Below are 16298 nucleotides of genomic sequence, written 5' to 3' on the forward strand. Positions count from 1 at the left end.
AGCCAGTGGCTCCCAGCTGTCGTCACCATGCTCAGAAGACACTTGGAGGGCGGGTTCAACCACAGGCTGCCGGGCTGGTGTCTGACTCACTAGGTGTGGGGTAGGGACCTGAGACTTTGTCTTCTGATGCGTCCCAGGACACCAGTGCTGCTGCCCCGGGGACCCCACGCTCAGGACGCGACCTCTGGCTCCTCCTGCTGGCTCCTCGGCTCAGGGTGTGTGCAGACGCACCACGACAGCGTCACCAGTCTGCAGGCTCACCAACGTGGCGAGTCCAAGTCAGGGGGCTGGGAGTTTTCCTCTGGCCGTGTTCAGCTTGCTTTTTAGGTTTGTCTATCTGAATTGCTTTTTCCTCTTTGTTGGCTTTGGTTTTTACCTTTCGTATTTTAGGGCTCCCTGGCGCGTGCTGCCAAAAATTGCCCCCGGGGCTGTCGGGAGATTTTTGATTATTGATTCAACTTCTTTGCTGGTTACTGGTCTGCCCAAATTTTCTATTTCAGTTTTGGTCGTTTATATGTTCCTAGGAGTTTATCCATTTCTTCCAGATTGCCCAATTTTTGTCCTAGAATTCTTTCGTAGTATTCTGCTTGTATTTCTGTGGTGGTGGCGGAATGATTGATTCATTCATTCTCATTCATGATTATATTTATTTGGGTCCTTTCCCTTTTCTTTTTGGTAAGTCTGACCAGACTTTTATTAATCTTATTAATAAAATTTATTACTTTTATTCTTTCAAAGAGCCAACTCCTAGTTTCATTGGCTTGTTCTACTGGGTTTTTGTTTATTTGTTTCCATATCATTTATTTCTGCCTTAAATTTTATTATTTCCCTTCTTCTGGCTTTAGGCTTCATTTGTTCTTTTCTAGCTCCTTGAGGTGTATGATTAGGTTCCATTTTTGAGATGTTTCTTGCCTGCTGAAGTAGACCTATTTTGCAGTATACTTTCCTCTAATGATTGCATGTGCTGCATCCCAAAGGTTTTCGACTGTCATGGTTCTTTTTTCTTTCCTTTCTTTCATGTATTTCTTTTTTATTTCTTCTTTACTTTCTTGGTCAGCCCATTCATTCTTTAGTAGGATGTTCTTTAACCCCCATGTATTTGTGGTCTTCCAAATTTTTTCTTGTGGTTGACTTCCTGTTTCATAGCGTTGTGGTCTTATAACATGCATAGTATGATCTCAGTCTTTTTGTACTTGTTGAGGCCTGCTTTGTGACCCACTATGTGATCTGTATTGGAGAATGTCCCATGTGCACTCAAGAAGAATGTGCTTCAGGGGTCCCTGGGTGGCTTAGTCGGTTAAGCGTCCGACTTTCGCTTAGGTCATGATCTCGCAGTTCGTGGGTTCGGGCCCCGCGTCGGGCTCTGTGCTGACTGCCAGCTCGGAGCCTGGGGCCTCTTTCGGTCTGTGACTCCCTCTCTCTCTGACCCTCTCGCGCTGTCTCTCTCTCTCTCTCTCCTAGAAATAAATAAAAAACATTATAAAAAAAATTAAAAAAGAAAAAAAGAAGAATGTGATTCAGCTGCTTTAGGCTGAAATGTTCCGAATGTATCTGTTAAGTCCATTGTAGTCCAGTGTGTCATTCAAAACCATTGTTTCCTTGTTGATTTTCTGCTTAGGTGATCTGCCCATTCATGTATGTGAGGTGTTAAAGTCCCCTATTATTATTGTATTGTGATCAATGAGTTTAAGTTTGTTATTAATTTATATATTTGTCTGTTTCCAAGTGGAGGGCATAAATATTTACAGTTGTTAGATCTTGTTGAATAGACCCCTTTATTACAACATAGTGCCCTTCTTCAACTCTTGTTACACCTCTCTTTGAAAGTCTAGTTTGCCTAATACAAGTGTGGCCACTCCAACTGCCTTCTGACACCCATTAGCATGATAAATGGTTCTCCATCCCCTCACTTTCAATCTGCAGGTGTCTTTAGATCTAAAATGAGTCTCTTGTAGGCAGTATATAGATGGGCATTATTTTTAAAAAAACATTAAAAAAATTTTTTTAGTGTTTATTTTTGAGAAGGGTGGGGAGGGGCAGAGAGAGAGGGAGACACAGAATCTGAACCAGGCTCCAGGCTCCAAGCTGTCAGCACAGAGCCTGCCGTGGGGCTCGAACTCATGAACCGTGAGATCAGGACCTGAGCCGAAGTCTGACACTTAACAGACTAAGGCACCCAGGTGCCCCGGGTATTGTTTTTTCTATCCATTCTGATACCCTGTGTTTCCCGATTGGAGCGTTTAGTCCATTTACATTCAGAATGGTTATTCATAGATATGAATTTAGTGCCATTGTATTGCCTGCAGAGTCATTGTGTCTGGAGATTTTCTCTGTTCTTTCTAGTCTTTGTCACTTTTGGTCTATCTTTCCTACTGAAAGGAATATTTAATATTTTTTGTAGGGTGGGTTTAGTGTTCACAAACTTCTTTAGTTTTTGTTTGTCTGGGGAAACTCTTTGTATCTTCCTTCTGTTGTGAATGACAGCCTTGCTGGATAGAGTATTCTTGGCCGCATATTTTTCCCATTCGGCACATTGAATATATCATGCCACTCCTTTCTGGCCTGCCAAGTTTTTGTGGAGATGTCTCCTGCTAACCTTAGTTGTCTTTCCTTGTAAATTAGGAATTATTTCCCCTTGCTGCTTTTAGTATTTTTCCCTTATCTCTATATTTTGCAAATTCTGCATACAATATGTCCTGACCTTGGCCTATTTTTGTTGATTTTGATGGAAGTTCTCTGTACCTCCTGGATTTGGATGTCTGTTTCCTTCCCCAGATTAGGGACATTTTCAGCTATAATTTGCTTAGATAAACCTTCTGTCCCTTTTCCCCTCTCTTCTTCTTCTGGCACTCTTATGATACAAATATTATTGCACTTTATGAAGTTACTGAGTTTCCCAAGTCTGCATTCGTGATCCAAGATTTTTCTTTCCCTCTTCAAGTTTATTATTTTCCATAATTTTATCTTCTATATAACTTACTCATTCCTCTGCTTCTTCCCTCCTTGTGGTCATTACACCCAGTTAGGTTTGTACCTCAGTTATACCATTTTATTTTGGCCTGACTAGTTTTTAGTCCTTTTATCTCTGTGGTAAGGGGCTCCCTGGTGTCTTCTGTGCTTTTCTCAAGCCCAGATAGAATCCTTATGATTGTTGTTTTAAATTCTGGATCAGGCATATTACTTGCATCTGTTTCGATTCGATCCCTGGCCATGACCTTTACTTGTTCTTTCTTTTGGGATGAATTCGTCTATCTTGGCATTTTGTTTAGGTTTCTGTCTTCTTCTCTGTGTTAGAAAAGCCTGTTGTGCTGCTTACTTCTGAGAGGAATGGCTTTAGGAAGAAGAGACCATATATACTGTCCAGGGCCTGTTGCTTCAGAAAGTGTTTCTGGTATATGCTGTGTGCACTCTGCTGTTGCATTTTGGCTGCTCTTTCCCCTGGGTCAGTCTTCTGTTGAATTTCTCCTTGCCTGCATCGGGGAGTGTTTGGACCTCGTCCGGTGTGTGGTGAGTTTTAAGTAGGTGTGTTTTGGTCTGCTTGTTAAAAGAGGCCAGATCCTATTTCCACTGGAGCAGAACTGTGAGCACATATGAGAACACAGAGCACTCTCTGATCAGCAGACTTGTTGCATGGGGGCGGGGAGGTTGTGCTGGTCTTCTCGGGGAGGGGCCCACTGCTCTAGCTCCCAGGCACACTTGCCCTCATAAAGAAGCAGCTGCAGAGTGCGGGGTGGGGGGGGAGGGCTTGGTGTAAGAGGCTCAAGCCTCCACTGTGGGTGCTGTGCTGCTCACTAGAGTTGGTCTGAGCCTGATGGGTGGAGGTAAACATGGCATCAGTCAGCTCCCTCATCCCTGGAGAGGGAGTTCACGTCCACCACTCTCCAGGAAGCCCTCACAGAAGAGCAAACAATCTCCCCACACGTGTCCCAGGTACCCCTCAGATCCTCGCCTTCGCCGCCTCTGTGTCCGCCTGCCTGGCAGCGCAGTTCACCTGTGTTTTATCTCAAGTGTCCCTGCTGACTTCAAAATTCCAAAGGGACGGGACCTGGCATGGCGCCGACCCACGCTGGTCCTCTGGGTAGGGTCTCACCATGCTGGTGCTGGTGCCGGGTTGTGCCAGAAGGGCAGCTGCACAGGTGTGCAGGGGCTTGGAATTTAAAGTGCAGCGAAAAGCCGGGGTCCGGCTGAGCTGCCATCAGCAGGTGTCTCCGCTCCGACGCTAATGAACGCGACGGTGGCCGCCTGCTCTTTTGTCCCTGGAGAGGCAGTTTCCTCTCCCAAATGCACTCCAAGGAGAGCTGTCTCTCCCAGGGTGACCCAGGGGGTCTTCAGGCCGCCCTGTCTACCCCCGGGTCTCCATCCTCCTCCGCAGGGGCACCGCTCCACCCACTGCGCTCCACTCTGGCTCCACTTCTAAAACTTTAGCCTTTGAGCTCCACTGGTTATTGAAAACCCACGATAATCGGCCTCCCTCCTTCCTAGTCAGTGGCTCTGGGGAAATCTCTTTCTTGTACAATTCCCTGCACATGGCTCTCTCTCTCCCCCTGCCTCCGTCTCTCTCTCTCCTCCCTCTGCAATCAGGTCTCCCTCCCCTCCACAGCATCCACGATTCTTCTCTCCCCAAATCACATCTCGGCACCTCCTACCTTCCACAATGTGGCCTTTTTCTCCCTCTAGTTGTGCAGTTTGTTCTCAGCATTCAGACTGATTTCTTGGGCGCTCAGAAAGATTTGAAATGTATCTTGCTGTGTTCGGGGGGCAGGCAGGCGGGGGCCTCCGGACTACTCAAACACTGCCCCGGGTTGTGACGAGGGACTGAAGCTGATGGGAATTCTGATCCGTGTGGTATGATCTCACTTGATCTCTCAGCTGGGGAACTGCTGGAGTCCGTTTCTTGGGCCCCTCGGGCCCTACTAAGCCGACCCCAGCCTCCTGCCTGCAGGTGGCAGAACGAAGTGGGGGCAGTGAGCCGGGGGGCACCTCCACCAGATGGCAGTTCAACCTTCAGTTAGATCTAGTGTCTTCTGGGCCAAAGACCAGAACTCTTTTTAGAAAAGAAGCTTTGGGGCGCCTGGGGGGCTCAGTTGGTTGAGTGTCCGACTTCGGCTCAGGTCATGATCTCGCAGTTTGTGGGTTCGAGCCCCACGTCGGGCTCTGTGCTGACAGCTCGGAGCCTGGAGCCTGCTTCAGATTCTGTGTCTCCCTTTCTCTCTGACCCTCCTCTGCTCATGCTGTCTCTCTCTCTCTCTCTCTCAGAAATAAATAAAAAACATTTAAAAAATAGAAAAGAAGCTTCAATTTGGTGCTTGGGTTGGGAAGAGGGTCATATTGCTATTAGACAGGGGAGGGGCATCTGGAGAGCTGACTGGTATCAAAATCAAATAGACTCAACCTCCTCTCTGCCACCCAGAGGCCCTGGAGCTGTCAGTCCCACGGCTTTGGGTGGGGTCTGAGTGACCAGGTGCCTCTCGCTCTCCTTGCTGGGGACTCTGGGCTCACTTGGCTCTACCTTCCTCCCGCTGGCCGCCTTCTGCTCGGTCATTAATCACCCATCCATCTGTGTTTCGGTTTCCCCAAATGTGTGGGTATTTCCTGCCTCTTTGATATCTTGCTCTTTGTGGGAATATCCCTGGGGGGGGGGCGGGGCTGCCCTCCGGCAGGCCTTGGGAGGGAGCCCAAGTGAGCCCCCCAACCCTGCAACTTCACTCCCCTGAGGTTCCCAATATTTTTGAGCCCATGAAGGTTTTTATCTCCCTAATTTTCCTGGGACTCTTCCGAAGCTAGACTCCGCACTGCCCAGCCACCATAATCACCCCAGACTGTGCAGAGCTCAAACATCCTTTCCCTCAAAACTGTCATCATCACTGTCATGTGTTCCAACAGGGACTAGGGAAGGGTGGGCGCTGTGTGCCACACCCAACACCCCAGGCCACTCTGGTTTTCTGAAGTTTTCTTACATTGACTTGTCTTGCTGACATCTTAATTTTCTGATTCTGTCCCATATGGAAACCCTGCTGTTTTTGTCAAATGGGAAAATTCATAAGTAAGTGTTCGCAAGGGGCGCCTGGGTGGCTTAGTCGGTAAGTGTCCGACTTTTGCTTAGGTCATGATCTCGCAGTTCGTGGTTCGAGCCCCGCGTCGGGCTCTGTGCTGACTGCCAGCTCAGAGCCTGGAGCCTGTTTCAGTCTGTGACTCCCTCTCTCTCTGACCCTCCCCTGCTCACGCTGTCTCTCTCTCTCCTAGAAATAAATAAAACATTTAAAAGAAAAAGTGTTCGCAAAATACCATAGTTCCTCTCTTGTTTTGCCTTCACAAATATTAGCCATTTCTGGAAGAATAGACCTTGAAGGTCAACAAGAGCAGAAGCAAGATGGCCAGGGGGGTGGGGGGGTGGGGAGGGAAAGTCCATTGTAATAATGGAACTTTACTGCTTCTGAACCGGCCCTGTCTCATAATTAAGCCAGGCAGGGCAGCTTTTATCAGGCTTTGCCCATTCCAGCACCACTTCCCTGCTTCTTCTGGGCCTTCCTTCCTGGCGCTGCTTGCTCCCCCCACCTAGACGCTGCAGCCCCAGCACACACACCCCACATGCGGAGAGCTCCTCCAGAGAGATGTGGTATTTAATTTAAAACTAGCACATTTGGAGTCATTGGTAATGTTCCCAGTGGCCTCCTCAAGGGATAAAGCAATAGGGATTCTTTATTCTAGGCTCTCCTACATTTAATGGGTTTAATCGCTTGAGTGCATTTCATTTCTAATGTATAGTAATAATATTGATCATTTATTGAACCGGGCACTGTGTGAACCACTTGATAAGCATCATTGCATTCAATTATCCCATTCGGGCCTTACAAAAGTCTGTGCAGCAGCTTCTCAGCCACATTTTACCAGCTCAAGGCAACTCAGGATCAAGACAGCAGCCCAATATATTACAGCTACTGAGTTGTGGGGCGGAGATTCAACCAGACCCAAATTTATGGGGGGTAGCATCAGACATTTCTAGGTCAAGGATAAAAAGAGAACTAATTTCCATTCTTGCTGAAGGGATGGAGGTAGTGAAGGAAGGCTAAGCCATTAGTATGAGCAGTACAGTGGCTGCACAAAATCTAAAGCTTAGTGGACAGAGGCAGCCAAAAACTGCTCATAATAGAGGCATTAAAATCAAGCAAGTGACAGGCACGTGGGGGGCTCAGTAGTTTAAGCACCTGACTCCAGCTCAGGTCACGATCTCACAGCTCGTGAGCTCAAGCCCCGCATCGGGCTCTCTGCTGTCAGCACAGAGCCCATGTCAGATCCTCTGCCTTCCTCTCTCACTGCCCCTCCCTCCCTCTCTCTCAAAAATTGACATTAAAAAACATCAGGCACATGAGCTTCATATTCTTGTTTTCTACCCTATTTAACAAGCATGGTTTTCAGTGGTTCACCCTATTATACCTTTGAAGGAACAACAGAATGTGAATGTTACTGCTTTGCTTCTTAATTAAAGTCTAGACAATTATCCTCAGTGGCTATCTGGAGACAAGTTGTGTACCTTCTGCTAGAAATACGCGCCACCACCTCTCAAGTAGATCTTGACAACAAAACAAAACAGAAATCTGAATCTGATCAAGCTTCTCTAACTACCAGTTCATAAGAAATACAAATATCATGGAAATGCAGTTAGCAAATTCTAGACTGCGGATATACCTGCAGCATAAACAACCTGGTTTCTTTTACGAAAAGAAAAAAAAAGATAAAAAAGAGAAGAGAGGGAAGGGAAACCTATTGATGCAAAAAGATGTAGAAATCAATTTCATGGTATGACTTTATTTGGATCTTGATACAATTACATTATTTTTAAAACCTGCAAGACAGTCAAGAAAAATGTAAGTGTTGATTGGATCTTTAAAGATATTAAAGAATTGGGGGCATCTGGGTGGCTCAGTAGGTTAAGTGTCTGACTCAGGTCATGGTCTCACAGTCTGTGGGTTTGAGCCCCGTGTCGGGCTCTGTGCTGACAGCTCAGAGCTTGGAGCCTGCATCGGATCCTGTTCTTCAGATTCTCTCTGCCCCTTCCCTGTTCATGCTCTGTCTCTCTCCTCTTAAAAATGAATAAGCATTAAAAAAAAAAAGATGTTAAAGAATTATTTTTTATTTTTAAGTGTGATAATGCTATATACTTAAATAATTACAGATGAAATGTCTGGTATTTGCTTCAAAATAATCTAGGGCCACAAGTAATATATGGATGAAACAAGATTGTCCATGGACTTATAGTTGTTTATGCTTAATGATGGGTATCTAAGAGTTCATTATCCTAATCTTTCTTTTGATGTATTTTTTAAAATTTCCTCTAATTGGGATCTAATTGAGATTGGGGCCATGGGGATACAATGATTTTGAAAAGTGGTGGAAAACCAGGACTCTGACACAGAAGACTAGTGGCTGATCAAGAAGGGACAAGATAGGGCAGAGAGGAAGAGCCATGTCTCTTGGAAAGAACTGGAAGAAAAAGCAGTGGTCAGACGAAAATGAAGAGGTATGAAGTGCTCAAGATTCAGTGCCCTGTGGAATGAAACTATGGTCTTTCAACCACTCTTTTTTTTTTTTTAATGTTTATTTATTTATTTTGCGAGAGAGAGAGCAAGAGAGAGGGAGAGACCAAGACCCAAGCAGGCTCCATGCTGCTGATAGGGCAGGGCAGAGCCTGATGTACGGCTCCATCTCACAAATTGTGAGATCATGACCTGAGCCAAAACCAAGAGTTGGACACTTAACCAACTGAGCCATCCAGGTGCCCTGGTCTTTAAACCACTCTTTTTTTTTTTTTTTAATTTTTTTAATGTTTTATTTATTTCTGAGAGAAAGATAGCGTGAGCAGGGGAGGGTCAGAGAGAGAGGGAGACACAGAATCTGAAACAGGCTCAAGGCTCTGAGCTTAGCTGTCAGCACAGAGCCCGATGTGGGGCTCAAACCCAGGAACCATGAGATCATGACCTGAGCCGAAGTCAGATGCTCAACCAACTGAACCACCCAGGAGCCCCTAGACCACTCTAAAGTCTATGTCATTTTCCCAAGCCACTGTTTCAGTCTGATAATATCTAATTTCAGCTGATTATTCGGGACAGGCGTCCAAACCACCACGAAAGCTCTAGAGCAGAGTACGTAATTTATCAAATATACAAGTGAATTTATTCATTTATCCATTCAAAGGTATGGCCTCCCCCAAGATCCTTGCAGTATCACTGATCTATTGCTGTGTAACTAGTTACCCCAAGGTTTATGGGTTAAAATAACAGCAAGCATACCTGTGTCCATGGGACAGAAATTCAAGATCAACTTAGCGGAGCCATCCTGGCTCAGGGCCTCTCATGAGGTTGCAGTTAGATGTTGCCTGGAGCTGAGGGGGGACATTTCCAAGATGGCTCACCCACTTGGCTGGCAATATGGTGCTGTTGATGGCAGAAGGCTTCAGTTACTGCCTGTATTCATTTCCTGGATCTGCCACAGTCTAGGTGGCTTGGAATAATGGATTTGTTCTCTGACAGCTCTGAGACTAGAAATCTGAAGTCAGGGTGTCTGCGGGGCCACGCTCCCTCTGAAGGGCCTAGAGGGTCCAGTCCAAGCCTAACTCCTGGCTTCTGCTGTTGCCAGCCATCCTTTGCACTCGTGGCCCAGTAGAGATATTCTCTGCCTCTGGCTTCCACGTGTTCTCCGCTGTGTGTGTGTCTGTGGCCCTGTTTTACTCCAATAGGGACACCAGTCATATTGGATCATGGACCTACGCTGCTCCAGTATGGCATTATCTTCAATAATGGCATCTGCAATGACCCTATTTCCAAATAAGGTCACATCTGGGTCTAGAAAGGACATAAGTTGGGGGCGGGGGAACACTATCCAACACAGTGCACTGTCTGTGTCAGCTCTTCAGAGAGCTGCTTGAGACTCCAAATGAATGACAACCGGATCTCTCAGAGCAAGGTTCTAAGTAAGAGAGCCAATGCCACTCATTTATGGCCATGCAGCAGAAGTCACAAGCCGTCACCTCTACTGTGTTGTATTCAGTGTGGAGGGATTAGACTGGGGCACAAATATCAGGAGACTGCGGTCACTGAGGGCCATCTTGGAGGCTGGCTACGTGACACACATTTCCCCACTTGAAAAATGCACTCCTCCCCTCCCCAGGCCTCCTAGATGCTCATCCCATTACAATATCAGCTTCTGTTCCCTTGCTAAGCACAATGACCTTCAGGCTCTTAGGAGCTCTTTCGTTTATCTGAACAATTGTCTGAAGTTTGGCCCTAGAAGCTTCTTTCAACACAACTCTTAACAAAAGAATTTGCAGCTACACTCTTGCCTTCCATTTTTATATCATATATTTTGACAGTATTTGATTTTTTCTTTGCTTGGAAGCCATTTCTTAACATTATTTGCCATCTGAAGGTCAGAATTTTCAAAACCAACAAGTCCTGACTCATGTTTAATAGTTCTGTCTTAAGCTTCTTTCTCATCTCCTACATTTTGCAGGCACACCTTAGAGACAGTGCAGATTCAGCTCCAGACCCCTGTAATGAAGTAGGTATCACAATAAAGTGAGTCAAGTGAATGTTTTGATATCCCCATGCATATAAACATTATGATTACGCTATACTATAAAGTGTGCAATCGCTTTATGCATAAAAAAGATAATGTACATATCTCAATTGAAAATACTTCATTCCCCCCCCCAAAAGCTCAGATTAACCATTATCTGAGCTTACAGCAAGTCATAATCACTGATCAAGAGTCACTATAACAAATATAATAATAATGAAAAAGTTTGAAACATTCTGAGCTACCAAAACACGACACAGAGATATAAATTGAGCAAATGGTGCTGGAAAAGTGATGCTGATAGATTTGCTGGACATGAGATTGCCACAGGTTCCCAATTTGTTTTCTTCTATTTTTTTAAAGTTTATTTATTTACATTGAGAGAGAGCAAGTGTGAGTGGGGGAGGGACAGAGAGAGAGAGAGGATCCCAAGCAGACCCTGTGCCATTAGCACAGAGCCTGATGCAGGACTTGAACCCATGAACCATGAGATCATGACCTGAGCTGAAAACCAAGAATTTGACGCTTAACCGGCTGAGGCACCCAGGCACCCCTCAGCCCTTAATTTGTAAAAAAAAAAAAAAAAAAAAAAAAAAAAAAGAAGAAGAAGAAAGAAAAGAAAGAAAAAAGGCAGTATCTGCAAAGCACAATAAAGTACAATAAAAGGTATGCCTGTATTCTAAAGAGTGAGAAGAAGCCAGACAGCATCCTTAAGATCCTGATTGGAATCTTGTAAGTCACTCAATTCAAGAGTCAGATTCTTAACCGACTGACCCACCCAGATGTCCCTCTATTTGGATTTAACTCCATTCCTTGCATATGTAGTACTGGCTTTTTGATTTGTGTTTACCATAGGTTTGTATGTAACATACTCTGCACATAGAAGTCTATATTAGGTTGATGGCTTAAGTTTGAACCCATTCTTTTCTCCTCCCCATGTTTTAGGTTTATGCTATTACATTTTTTTATGATTAAAAAATTTTTTTTACAATTTTTTAATGTTTAGTTTTGAGAGAGAGATAGGGAGATGGAGAATGAGTGGGGAAGGGGCAGAGAGAGAAGGAGAGACAGAATCCCAACCACACTGCTAGCACAGAGCCCGATGTGGGTCTCAAACTTATGAACTGAGAGATCATGACCTGAGCCGAAATCAAGTCAGATGCTTAACCGACTGAGCCACCCAGGCACCCCTATGCTATAACATTTCATATCCTTTTATTTTGTGAGTTCCTTGACTGATTTTTTTATAGAAATATTTATTTTTACTGCTTTTGTGTTTTCTACCTCTATACGTCACTTTTGGTCTTTCCTTTCCACTCAGAGTCCCTTTTAATGAATATTTCTTGCAGGGATGGTTTAGTGGTCATGAACCCCTTCAGGTTTTGTTTGTCAGGGAAACTCTTTACCTTTCTTTCCATTCTGGATGATAGCTTGCCAGACAGAGTATAATGTATATAATGTAACAAGTATAAACTTGGCTGAAGATTTTCCCATTCAGCACGTTATGAATGTAACATGCCAATTCCTTCAAGTTTGCGAAGTTTCTGTTGAAAATTCCCCTAGCCTTTTGGGTTTTCCCTTGTAATTACTGTCTTCTTTTGTTTTGCTGCTTTAATTTTTTATCACTATATTTTGCCAATTTAATTACAGTAAGTCTTGGTGTGGGTCTGCTTTTATTGATCTTGATGGGAGTTTTCTGTGCCTCCTGAATCTGGATGTACGTTTCCTTCCCCGGATTCAAGAAGTTTTCAGCTATTGTTTCTTCATATAAATTTTCTGCTCCCTTTTCATTCTCTTCTTCTTCTGGGACTCCTGAAATACACAAACTACTATATTTGATGAAATCACTGAGTTCTCTAAGTCTATTCTCATTTTGCATAGTTATTTTCTCTTTCTTATTCAGTTCAGTTACTTCCATTACTGTCTTCTAGGTCATTAATTCATTCCTCTGTTTCTTCCAGCTTGCTATTCATTCCATCAAGCATGTTTCTCATTTCATTTATTTTGCTCTTTGTTTCTGCTATGTTATTCCTAGCTCTGTGTAAAGGGTCTCACTCATGTCTTCCCCTCTTTTCTCAAGTCCGGTGAATATCCTTATGATTATTACTTTATGTTCTTTATCAGGCATGTTACTTTCTTTCACTTAAGATCTCTGGCTGTGGCCTTGTCTTGTTCCTTCATTTTGGAAATTTTCTGTCTTCTCATTTTGTCTAAGTGTCTGTGCCTGTTTCTGGGTGTTAGGAAAGTCAACTTCATCTCCTTTTCTTGAGGTTAATATCCTTATGAAGAGGTCCTGTAGGGCCCTGCCATGTAGTGCCCCCAGGGCCTGGCATTTCCAGAAGTGTCTCCAGTGGTGTGCTACATGTGCTCTGCTGTTATGTCCTGGCCACTTTACCCTCAGGCTAGTCATCTGAAGAGGTCATTTTTGCCTGTGGTGGGCAGTGTTTGGCCCCTGGTCTGAATGTGGGATGCTTTAACTAGGTGTGCTCTGGTGTGTGTATGAAATTAGTCTTGTCACCACTGCCACAAGAACTGAGGCTCTTCAAAACTTGTGAGTGGGAAGACAGTGCAAGCATCGGTTTGGGTGGTCTTCTGGGGGCAGGGGGTCCACTGGGCCAGAACTGAGGCAGGTGTGACTGGGAGGGGTAGTTCCACAGGACTGGGGGGATGGGCTTGGTGTAATAAGTTAGGTAGTGTCTGTGCTGTGCTGGTTCTGGAAGGTGGCTCTGTATTTATGCAGGGGGAGCTGAGGAGGGAAATGGCTCCTGCAAGTTTTTTTGTTCCCAGAGGGATATCTCCATGAATGCTGTCTCTCTCAGACATGCTCTGAGATGAGAGACTAACCACCCCACTGTGTCCCAAGTATCTTCAGATGAGTGTTTTAATGCTGTATGTTCCCAGGCTGTTGGCCTGCCCTCTCTTCAAGAGCAGCCCAATGCCTCTGAGCTCTCCCAGAGCCAAGCATACTGAGCGTTAAAACTCCAGGTTTCAAACCCTACTGCTGCAAGAACTCATGAAATTCAGCCCCTCTCACTTTCCAAGCTAATTGTTATGGGGGTTCATTTTCCCTGTGAGCTTGCTCTTCTGTTTCCTGCTCTTCTCCATGAGCACAGCTCCATCCCCACTAAAGTGGCCATGATGTGTTTCTCTCTTTGACTGTGTCTTCTCACTTCCCACCTTCTTCAGTGGGGCCTCTTCTCTAGTGTCAGTTGTAGAGTTTGTTCTGCCACGCCTCCAGGCCCATTTCTGGGGTACTGAGGACGATTGAGTAGCTATGTGGTTATATTCCTGGGACGAGGTGAGCCTAGAGTCCTCCTACTCTGCTGCCATCTTCTTCGACCCCATGATTACTTCCTAGATGATATTTGGCACTTCATATTGCGTTACATAAGGAGGCTGCCTGGGAGTTCCAGGGCGCCCCAAGTGACTTATAAATCGTGTACATACAGCTAGAAATATCACACTCTCCCCCACTCTAGACACCCTTCTCTGGTCCTGTCGGCCTGGATCCCATATACTGTGATGGAAAAGATTTCCAAGGGGGGAAAAATACAATGAAAAACTTTTAGATCTGAAAAGCAATTTTGATCATTTTTATAAACAGCTGAGGAAAATGAGGCTCAAGACTTGGCCAAGGTCACTGATGCCAGTTTGAAGCCCCCAAAAATGACCTTTCAACAAACATCTTCTTACCCCTGACCAGACTCATACATCAGAGTTGAAAATACCTTGTTGTTGGGGCGCCTGGGTGGCTTAGTCGGTTAAGCGTCCGACTTTCGCTTAGGTCATGATCTCGCGGTTCGTGGGTTCGAGCCCCGCGTCGGGCTCTGTGCTGACTGCCAGCTCAGAGCCTGGAGCCTGTTTCAGAGTCTGTATCTCCCTCTCTCTCTGACCCTCCTCTGCTCATGCTGTCTCTCTCTCTCCTAGAAATAAATAAAACATAAAAAAAAAAATTAAAAAAAAAAAAAAAAAAAGAAAATACCTTGTTGCAACTGTATCTTGTCTTAAAAAATTACTTTCCATAATTCTCCACCCACAAGGCACGTTTTTTGGACAGAAAATCCAATTAACAGTATTTTTTTTTTCAGTAGTAAGAAATTGTCCGCTGGTTCAGTAATTCAATCTTTCCATCTTGGTCAGAGGCTACCAGCTACAGCCTTCGCTATGACAGCCATGAAGGAGGCAGAATGAACTGGCATGCGGCAGTGCTGGCAACTTCAGTCCCATTCACGAGAAAAGTCTGATCTTTCCCAGAAGCCCCAGAGTAGACTTCTACAGTGTCTTTCATTGGTCCAAAACTGTATCACATGATCACTCATATGACTATGATGGGAAACTGAGTATGATGTAGAGCCTTTCCAGCTTCTGTAGAACAGACAGGCAAGGGAAGGGGGGTTAGATACACCACACAGCAACAGAGGTGTTCTTATCCTCATGGTTCAGAGAAGAAAACTGATGCTCAGAGTGGCTAAGTACCTCATTCAATGTTACCCAGTGACTAAGTGTCAGAAATGTTTTGACTTCAGGCTCATGGTGAGGAAGGCAGGCTCACCAAAGAACATGATGAAGACTGATGTTGCCAGAGTCTGAGGTGATCTGAACACTTTACGAAGAGGTGGGGTCTGTGTATCCTCAAAGAACAGAAGAGATGCTGCTCTCAGTGATGCCGCTACTTGGCTAATGAACTGAAAAGGCCATTCAGGAGAAGAGTTGCCTGCTGCTGTTTGGTGGGTGGATGCCTTAAAATTTTTTTTCATGTTTATTTATTTTTGAGAGATAGAGACAGAGCACAGGTGGGGAGAGGCAGAGAGAGAGAGGGAGACACAGAAGCTGAAACAGGCCCCAGACTCTGAGCTATCAGCACAGAGCCTGATGTTGGTTGGGCTCAAACTCGGGAACAGCGAGATCTTGACCTGGTCTGAAGTCAAATGCTTGACCGAATGAGCCACCCAGGTGCCCCTTTATTATTTTTTTTTAAATTTTTAATGTTTATTTTTGAGAGATAGAGACAGAGCACAAATGGGGGAGGGCAGAGGGAGAGAGAAGTGGATGCCTTAAAAGACTTCTATTTATTCCACTCTTCATATATATTTAATGCTGTATTTCATGTATCTCTACACTTAATGCTATATACAATCAGTGCTATGTTGCACGTGTGTTTCACACACATATATTTCATGCTATATTTCATATTCTTCCTAAACTCTTTTCTATAAGAGCTTAATCTTCCCACCTTTGGTCTTGCCAACCACATGCCCTTCAAGAAAGTACTTCCTACAGTTGGTGAGAGCTGCACGTAATAATCAACCTCGAACAAAAAAAAATGGGGCTTCTTGTTCCCCCTTCAAACTGGCAACTGTAGATGAACTAACAATCATATAGAGTGTTGGCAAAGGCTGGTGGAATAAATCAGTATACTCTTTCTAAAGGTAATCTGTATCAAGAGCCCTAAAAAATGTACATGTGCTTTGACCCAGCAGTTTCAAGAAATAAATGTTCACATAAAAATTAGGAACTGAGGCGCCTGGGTGGCTCAGTCAGTTAAGCATTCGACTTCAGCCAAGCCCGACTTCGGCTCAGGTCATGATCACACCGTCTGTGAGATTCAAGCCCCGCATCGGGCTCTATGCTGACAGCTCGGAGCCTGGCACCTGCTTCGGATTCTGTGACTCAGTCTCTGCCCCTCCCTGACTCACACTCTGTCTCTCTCTCAAAAGTAAACATTA

The sequence above is a fragment of the Hyaena hyaena genome, unplaced genomic scaffold (genome assembly GCF_003009895.1).
Source record: "Hyaena hyaena isolate Hyena2069 unplaced genomic scaffold, ASM300989v1 scaffold_218, whole genome shotgun sequence".
Taxonomy (NCBI): domain Eukaryota; kingdom Metazoa; phylum Chordata; class Mammalia; order Carnivora; family Hyaenidae; genus Hyaena; species Hyaena hyaena.